This window comes from Muscardinus avellanarius (genome assembly GCF_963383645.1).
Source record: "Muscardinus avellanarius genome assembly, chromosome: 1".
NCBI lineage: Eukaryota > Metazoa > Chordata > Mammalia > Rodentia > Gliridae > Muscardinus > Muscardinus avellanarius.
In genome coordinates this window covers 109,773,837-109,783,536 of record NC_137786.1, presented here as the reverse complement: position 1 = coordinate 109,783,536, position 9,700 = coordinate 109,773,837, and positions in this window count along the sequence as shown.

The window sequence follows — 9,700 nt, the reverse complement described above, 5'->3', positions numbered from 1 at the left end:
CCCTGGGCTGGGGTAGGGCTGTCTCCCCTGCCCCTCTGCAGCCAGCCCCTCCACTGTGCGGCCTCCCAGGGCTCATCGGCTGCACCTCCCACCCATTCATCCACATTAGCTGCTGTCCACCCCAGGCCAGGGGGAGATCAATTACCACTGCTGGCCACTGAACCGTTCTAATGAGGATGTACGCTTGCTGGGCCGCTGGAGGGCGGGAAGGAAGGGCAGGGAGGGGCCTCAGGGGCTCGCTCGCTGCAGGCTCCCTCTAGAAGATGCTCCTGGGGGCAGGGGACCCCTCTCCCCTGGAACTGAGGATTAGCTCCAGCTGTTTTAGAGGAGCACGGAAGGAAGAGCCCTGTGAGCATCCGGGACTCAGAGGCATGTGACGGTGCTGGAAGGAGCAGCCTGCCTGAGTGTTGCCATCCGCCACCTGAGTCTGCCCAGGCCATCCCCTCTGCCAACAGCACCCTCCCCAAAGAACTTGCAGAACTCCTAAACCTCCCTCCTCGCCCCACACACAAAGTCCACTGCACCCTAGTGTGGGGGCACATGCCTGTAATCCCAGTACTTGGGAGGCTGAGACAAGAAAATTACAGGCTTGAGGCCTGCCTCGGCAACTTGGCTAGACCCTCAACAACTTATTGAGATCCTGTTTCATGCTAAAAAAATAAAAATTGGGTTGGGGTGTAACTCAGAGGTAGACTGCCCCTGGGCTCAATCCCAGTATCAGAAAAACAAAACAAAACAAAACCTGTAGTCTTTGGGCTCTCCCTGGCCCCTTGGACCCTGCTTTGTGCAATTCCACTTACACTAGATTGCACTGCTCAGTATGAAAAGACTCTTGACTTTCTCATGATAAGGGCCGCTCAAACACCGGGAGTGGGGCCAAACACCGGTAATCCCAGTACTTGGGAGACTAAGATAGAAGGATTGCAGGTTCTAAGCCAGCCTCCGCAATGTAGAAAGACTCTGTTTCCAAATGAAAAATAAAATAGGGCTGGGAGTGGAGCTCAGAGGTAGGATGTCCCTGAGTTCAATCCCCAGGACCAAAAATAATAAATAAATAAATAAATAAATAAATAACCCATGGGAAGGAAAACCACAAGGAGAGACTGTTCTCTCCTTTTTTTTTTTCCCTTTTTTTTTTTTTTTTTTGGCGGTACGAGGGACGTAACCCAGGGGCCCTCTACCTCCGGGCTACACTCCCAGACCTATTTTTTTTATATATTTTTTATTTGGAAATGGGGTCTCTTAAGCCGGCGGAGGCTGGCTTCAAACCTGTGCGATCCTCCTGTCTCAGCCTCCCAAGCGCGTGGATTACAAGCGTGCGCCACCACGCCCGGCAGAGACTGTTGTCTTTTACTAGATCGGCATAGAGGGTAGTGTGGGTAACAGCAACGATGGCAGCCGCAGGGGGGGAAGCCGTCCCACCTCACTGTGAGGCTGTAAACGGGCATGGCCTCTTTGGAGGGAATCTGGCAATCGCTCCTTAAATCAAAAGTGCACCTGGCCTTTAACCCGACAATTTACTTCCAAGTGTTCATCCTACAGAGACACAGTGTTCAAAGATACAAGAACAAGAAGGACCACAGTCAAGAAAAGTCCCGCAGGTCCATCTGGAGAGGCTCAACGAGCACTCGGCCGTGTCCCTGCCAAGGGCTCCTCGTCTGCTGAGTGGGACGGGCAGCGCTGGTCTCCTCCAGCTGTTAACGAGTAGATCCGTTAATGTAAATAAAATGCCCCAAGGAGTGTCCAGCTCAGAGTAAGTGTAAAGTCCTTGCTATCATTATTGGCTTGCTGTTGTTGAAAAAATTGGGTGGATCTATACACACTAATTTGTAATTATCTCCTAGAAATGCTGGGCAGTGAAAAGCACAAAGACCGTGGCTTTGATTCTGGCTTGCTTTGTTTCTGTTTCTTTCTGTTTTGTTTTGTTGTTATTGGGGATTGGCTCTAGGGGTATTCTACCTCTGAGCTACAGTTCCAGGCCTTTTTTATTTTGAAACGGGGTCTCACTAAATTGTCAAGGCTGGCCTCCACCCTGTGATTTTCTCCTGTCTCGGCCTCCCAAGTACACACCCATAGATGTGTGTCGCCACACATCTGCAGTTTTCAACCACCTGCCTGCATACCATCAATTTAAACAAATAAATTGCTGTTAAAGACTGGGGATGCATCTCTTTGTCTCACACCAGACCGCAAGCCCCTTGAGGTCAGGGGCTGTGCTGGAGCCACTACAGAATGCTGGGTACCTGGCTTGACCTGGTGTGCAGAGGTTCTTGGCAAATATTGGCAGATGGGTGAGCCTGGTGGGATTAGATGTGGAATTCTGCAGGAGCCACCCTCTCCAGGGATGATCTGAGGGGGCTTCCCATGGGTCCGGATGGGCACGCTGGAGCAGCCTGGGAAGGCCTGTCCTTGAGGAAAGGAGCTCTGTTGGGTGGGAAGCTGACCTCCAGAGATTATTCCCAGGAAGGACCGTCCCTGGAAGCAGGTGGGCAGGTGCTTCCAGACCTCAGGTCCCTGAGGCAGCCTCCAGTCGAGGGCCAGGCGTGGGCCACAGCAGAGGACACATTCTACACAGGGCGCCGTGTCCCATCCCTGCACAGAACCGCGAGAGGGCGCAGCACCAGCGAGACATTACCGTGGCAACAGCTCAGCGCCAACTGCATTGCTTGCGCATGTCCGGTGAGCTGAGTTCTGGGTTCTCAGACCTGAGGCAATGCTGCCCATCCACAGCTGAGAAGCAGAAATGAGACCCCCCCAGGCCCGAGCAAAGACTCCTGGAGCCCCCTCGCCACCCACTGACTTGGGCCAGGCCTCCCGTGTCCTTTATCCTCCTACCCAGTGACACAGCAGGACGCCAGGGGAGAGAGCTTCGCCTTCCTGTGTCTCTCAGTAGGATCTTGGTGCGGAAAGGGCCCCAAAGCCGGCAGAGGGCGAAACATGGTTTATCTCTCCTGTGACCCCCATGGCCCATCCAGCAGCTTCATGTGTGTGAGCAGCTAGGTCTGGAGGCGGAGAGCAAGCTGCAGAGAGATGAGGTGCCACCCTGCTGCCTGGAACACACAGGAGCGACTGAGCCTCTATGCGGTACAGAATATGACTGCAAAAGGTTAAAGGTCCAAAGGGCCGGAAGGAGGAAGTGCAGGTCCGTATCCTCAGTCCTACGTCTGAAGACTCAGCCAACCACAGACAGAAAAAATGTTCCCCAAAAGCTGGGCACGGTGGCCCACACCTGAAATCTCAGCTACTCTGGAGGCTGAGGCAGGAAGATGGCAGGCTCAAGGCCAGGGCTAGTGAGGCCCTGTCTCAAAAGGAAAGAGGAAAAAAAGATAGAGAAAAAAAAAAAGGAAGAGGAAGAGGAGAAGGAGGAGGATAAAGGAGGAGGGGAGGAGGGCGGGAGAAAACAACAAAGAAAAAGTGTTTTTAAGGAAGTTACATTGTCTCTGATGGGCAGTTACATCTCTGATGGCTGTGTCCATACTGAACTTGTACAAACTATTCACACAGCATTGCATTGTGTTTGGTGTCATAAGTAATCTAGAGATGATTTATTTATTTATTTATTTTTGGTGGTATTGGGGGTGGAACCCAGAGGCTTTCTACCTCCGGGCTATACTCCCAGACCTATTTCATATTTTATTTGGAAACAGGGTCTCACTGAGTTGCTGAGAGCCTCACTAAGTAGCTGAGGCTGGCTTCGAACCTGTGCGATCCTCCTTTCTCAGCCTCCCAAGCACGGGGATTACAAGCGTGTGCCACCACACCCGGCTTCTAGAGATGATTTAAAGTATGGGGGAACAGCCATAGAAAAGAATGAAATCCCGTCATTTGTAGCAACATGGATGGAATCGTAGATTGTGGCGTTAAGTGAAGTAGGGTGGGCACAGAGACAAGGACTGAGCGGCCAATCCTGCCCCTAAGTAGAGTCTGGCGCTGGTCTCAGGGCTGGGATGCAGCTCGGCGATAGAGCACCTGCCTAGCGTGCCTGAGGCTTTGGGTTTGGTCCCCAGCACCAAAATAAATCAGTAAATAAACTTAAAAGTTGGTCTCAAAGCCAGGCATGGAGACACATGCCTGTAATGCCAGTACTTGAGAGGCTGAAACAGGAGGACAACAGGTTCGAGACCAGCCTTAGAAACATAGTGAGATTCTTGGCAACCTTGCAAGATCCTGTTTCCAAATTAAAATAAAAAAAAATAGGGCCGGGGTATAGCTTGGAGGTAGAACACCTCTGAGTTCAATTCCTAGTACCACTAAATAAATAAATGAATATAAAAGTTGATCCCATGCTGGGTATGGTGGCACACGCTTGTAATCTCAGCACTTGGGAGGCTGACACAGGAGGATCATGGTTTGTAGACAGCCTCAGTTACTTAGTGAGGCCCTTTGCAACTCAGTGAGACTCTGTTTCAAAATAAAGAATAAAAAAGCCAGATGTGGTGGTGCATGCTTATAATCCTAGCATTTGGGAGGCTAAGACTGGAGGATCACGGTTCGCAGACAGCCTCAGATACTTAGTGAGGCCCTCCACAACTTAGTGAGACCCTGTTTCAAAATAAAGAATAAAATATTGGGCTGGGAGTGTAGCTCAGAGGTAGAATGCCCCTGTGTTCCAACCTCAGTACCGCAAAAAAAAATATTTTTAAAAGCTCATCCCAAGCCAGGCGTGGTGGCACATACTTGTAATTCCTGCACTTAGGAGGCTGAGACAGGAGGATCACACAGGTTCGAAGCCAGCCTCAGCTACTTAGTGAGGCTCTCAGCAACTTAGTGCGACCCTGTTTCCAAATAAAGTATAAAATGGGTCTGGGAGTATAGCCTGGAGATAGGAAAGCCCCTGAGTTCCACCCCCAGTACCACCAAAAAAAAAAAAAAAGAAAAAAAGAAATGGCTGGGTGTTACCAGCCATGTGGGTACACATCTGTAATCTCAGTACTTGAGAGGTTGAAACATGGGAGATTGCAGGTTTGAGGCCAGCTTCAGAAACTTAGTGAGACCCTGTTTCAAAATAAAGTATAAAATAGCCTGGAGGTAGAAAAGCCCCTGGGCTCCACCCCCAGTACCACACACACAAAAAAAATCTACAGTACATTATTGTCATCCTTAGTCACCCGTATGTACAACAGCACACCAGAATTGTACCTATAGCTTAGTCTTCCCCACCCCTCCCCACCCTGTCCTTTCTGCCTCTGGAACCATCACTCTGCTCTCAACATTTGTGTGTGTGTGGTACTGGGGGTGGAACTCGGGGGCATTCTACCTGAGGACTGGGCTACACCCCCAGCCCTGTTTTATTGTTTATTTGGAAACAGGGTCTCACTAAGTTGATGAGAGCCTAAGTTTCTGAGGCTATCTTCAAACCTGCGACCCTCCTGGCTCAGCCAGAAGTACTGACATTATAGGTGTGTACCACCAAGTGTGGCCCTACTCTCAGCTTCTATGAGGTCAACTGTTTCTCCTCCTCCTCCTCCTCCTCCTCCTCCTCCTCCTCCTCCTCCTCCTCCTCCTCCTCCTTCTCCTCCTTCTCCTCCTCCTCCCCTCCTCCTCCTCCTCCTCTTCCCCTTTCTTCTTCCTTCCTCCTTCTCCTTCTCCTTCTTCTTCTTCTTGCAGTAATGGGGATCAAATCCAGGGGTGTTCTACTACTGATCTGCATCTCAGCCCTTTTTATTTTTCATTTGGGACAAGGTCTCACTTAGTTACCCAGGCTTGCCTCAGACTTGCGATTGTCCCGCTTAAGCTTCCTGAGTAGCTGGGATTTACAGGTGTGTGCCACCACTGCTGGCTTATGGGATTTGGGGTTATATCTCAGAGGTAGAATGTCCCTGGGTTCAATCCCCAGTAGCACACACAAACAAACAATAAATAAGTAAACAAATAAATAAGTATATGGAATAATGTGTGTTTATTATATGCAAATACTATGCCATTTTATATTTTAAAAAATCCACAGACGCCAGGCGTGGTGGCGCACACTTGTAATCCCAGCACTTGGGAGGCTGAGACAGGAGGATTGTGCAGGTTCGAAGCCAGCCTCAGCTACTTAGTGAGGCTCTCAGCAACTTAGTGAGACCCTGTTTAAAAATAAAGAATAAAAAATAGGGCTGGGGGTATAGCTCGGAGGTAGAATACCTCTGAGTTCCATCCCCAGTACTTAAAAAAATAAATAAATAAATAAATAAAAACAGGAAAAAAAAGAAAACAAAGACTAAAAAAATAAGGCTGGGAGTGTAGCTCAGAGAGAGAATGCCCCTGGGTTCCATCCCCAGTGCCGGGGGAAAAAAAAAAAAAAAAAGAATCTACAGGCTTTAGCAGGTGAAGGGGTCATGGAATAGACCCCCACATAAACTGAAGGTCAACTGGGTAGCCTGCATCGGGGGAAGTTAGTAGTGGGCAAAAGGGGAGCCATTTTTTAAACTGGGATAGTTTCCTATTTCACCTGTGGTATCAAAGCTATCTTAAAAGGTCTTGGCTCCTGCTTTCTCAGCGAGGCCCATTCTGACCACTCCATTTAAAACCCAAACCTGCCAGACCCGCCCTTCGCATGCACCTGCCGGTTCCCGTGCTTCCGTCCGCATTACGATGCGGGCTGTGCTTTGTCCGTTTCCTTCCTTCACCAACCAAGGGTCAGCGAACTCCAGCCTACGAGCAAAGTCCCCCCACATGGCATGTCCTAATGCAGTTTGAGAGCTAAAATTTTCTGTTTGTGATGTATTGGGCATACCTCTGAGCTACACCCAGCCCTATTCTCTTTTAATTAGTTTTGTTTATTTTGTGGTAGTGGGGGTTGAACCCAGAGGCATTCTACTTCCAAGCTACATCCAAGCCCCCCCCCCCATTTTTGCAGGACTGGAGATTGAACCGGGGGCATTCTACCGCCCCAGCCCTATTTATTATTATTCATTTTGAAACAGGGCTCTGGAAAGTGGTACAGGTGTGCTTGGCCTTCGGCTCACCCCCACAACAATCCCTGCACCTGTGGCTGCTCTGGACCCACCTTGCTGGTGCTGCCACGCTGTGCGGGTTGCACCCTGGTGCCCTCTGGTGGTCACTTGTCATGGCTGCCGCAGCCCAGCTAGCCACCTTCCCCAGAGAACCAGGCGCTCCAGGGCTGGGGCTCTCATTCCCTTCCAGTTCCTCACTCCTGCTCTCTCTGGGTAGCCTGGTATCACCAAGCTGACGGGGAAGCTGCTCTCCCTGGGTTCCACAAGGCAGGTCCAGGGCTCCTCGGGTCTCCCACAGCAGACACTGCCTGCACCTCAGTCACTACAGTGTGCGCTCCCTCCTGATGGGGTGGGACGGTGGCCAGGGTTCCAGAGATGGGTGGGGGCAGCCGCACATGTGTCCTTGTGGTTTCTGCCTATATGGAGGGGCTGTTTCTGCAGGTAAGGGACTCAGCGTGGAGAGCTGTGTCCTATCATGGGGTCAGGATATTTGCCTCTAACTCCAAACCAAACCCAGCTGTGATCCTCACACGCCTGTGGACGCACACTCACCCCCCACTAGCAACGGCTCCCTGCCTGCCTCTGCCAACAAACTGTGAGAAGATGAGTGGAAGGAGGGAGGGAGGGGTGCATGGATGGATGGATGGATACAGGTGAACAGGTGGGTAGGTGGGCACTGAGTGGCTGTACACATACATGGACAGGCACGTGGATGGATGGGATGGATGAATGGATAGGTAAATGGACAGGTAAGTGGACAAATGCAGATAGAGCGGTGGGTGGATGGACAGATGAGTGGGTGGATGGAGGAATGAACATCCTTCGGCAGAAGCGAGCTTTGGGGAGCTGTGGGCACGTGGGGTCGCCACTCCTGCCCACCATTCCCACCCCATCTCATCAATCCCTCCACACACCCGGGTTCCGTCCCTTGCCTGTATCCAGGCCCTGTCCCTCACCAACACCGGGCTCACAGCACGCCCACTGTGGCTTCAGGGACTGCGGAAGCTGGCACCCAAACCTAAACACTGCTCCCGTAAAGCCTCCAGGCAGCGCCCCTCCCAAGCCTTCTCCCAAGCCCCCAGCAGCCACTCTTCCTCTTAGCACGTATTTTACTAGAAAACATACCTGCTTGCTTGTCTCTCCCACTAGAACGCGGCGCAGGGGAGGACCCTGCTCTTCTCTCTCCTAAGTCTCCAGCGTCTAGACTCACATTTGGGGGTGAAGATTACATTACAGCCCTTACCGACACTTTGAGTACGCTGGGCATCCTCCCAGCTTCCTCATCAGGAAGCTTCCTCACAAGGGTGCTGTGAAGTCGAGGGAGAAAAAAAAAGCAAGGGCATCTGGAAGAGAAAACGCGAGACGTCGCTGGGTGCAGTGATGCGCACTTGTGAGCCCAGCACTTGGGAGGCTGAGACAGGAGGGTGTGCGGATGGCCTTGGCAACTTAGTGACACTCAGCAACCTGGTGAGACTGTTTCAAAACAAAAACTTAAGCCGGGCGTGGTGGCGCACGCTTGTAATCCCCGCGCTTGGGAGGCAGAGACAGGAGGATTGCGCAGGTTCGAAGCTAGCCCCGCACGCTGGCTTAGGAGACCCTGTTTCCAAATAAAAATGCAAAAATAGGTCTGGGAGTGTAGCCCGGAGGCAGAAGGGCTTCCAGGAACCCCAGTACCACCAAAAAAAAAAACAAAAACAAAAACAAAAAACTTAAGAAAGGGCAGGGGTAGAGCTCACTGAGTAGAGAAAGCCCCTGGGCTCCATCTCCAGTATGAGAGAAGACAAATGCACAGTATTTTGAGCCGCATTTATTACAGCGTCAACAAACCACCCACAGTGGGTGCCACTGGGACCCTCAGGACCCCACCCAGCCTGCACAGGAAACAGTGGTGTTGGGTGCACGCCGTGGACCTTGGCCACGTGGCAGCCGCTCCCAGCATCCCTGAACGGCCAAGCAGCCACAGCCCCCGTGGGGAATGTCCCAGAGGGATCCGCGGTGGTGCAGGGACCAAGGCAGACCCTGCACTTTTTGTTTGGCTTGTAGATTTATTTTGGACTAGTTTCCAACAATTTAAAAATCCGTATTATCTCACATCAAAATCTGGTTTCTGGCTTCTCTGGGTTTCTTATGTCAGGCCTGTATTCCCACGGAGAGTGACTGACTACAGCTGACTGGCAGCTGCCACCTCCCCATGGGGGCCTGTTTTGCCACAGCCCCCTCCACACCCTATTGTCCTGCTAGGAGAGTTGCCATTAGCAACCATTATCCACCGATTGTGCAAATGTTTCTTCTGTCATAAAACGACGTTGGCCTGGTCTCCAGTGACGGTGGTCAAGTCAAGCTGAAGCAGGCTTCACGACTCTAAAAACAGCTTCACTCATTTGTAGGACCCACCAGAAACCATCCTCACTCATATGAGTCCCCAGGCCCAGGGCGATCTGAAACTGTACCCCTGAACCTGCAACCCACTCTTCATCCATGGCCCAGGGAGGGCTGGGGCAGGGCCACTACACACCCCTTCACGTAGCTGCTAAGAGGCAGACTTCCCAAGTCTGCAATATTTGGCCTCCTTAGAAAAATGCAGGGAGCTGAGCAGCACTGGTAAGCAAGTAGCAGGCACCAGGCTCCACTGGAGTGCGATGGGGAGGAGACAGACCAGGAAATGCGGTGCTGGCACGCCCTCCTGTGGCCATGAGGCCGCTATGCAGGCTGCCAGGAAGATGTTGAACTTGCCTAGGAACCAACCAAATGGACCCCAAAAG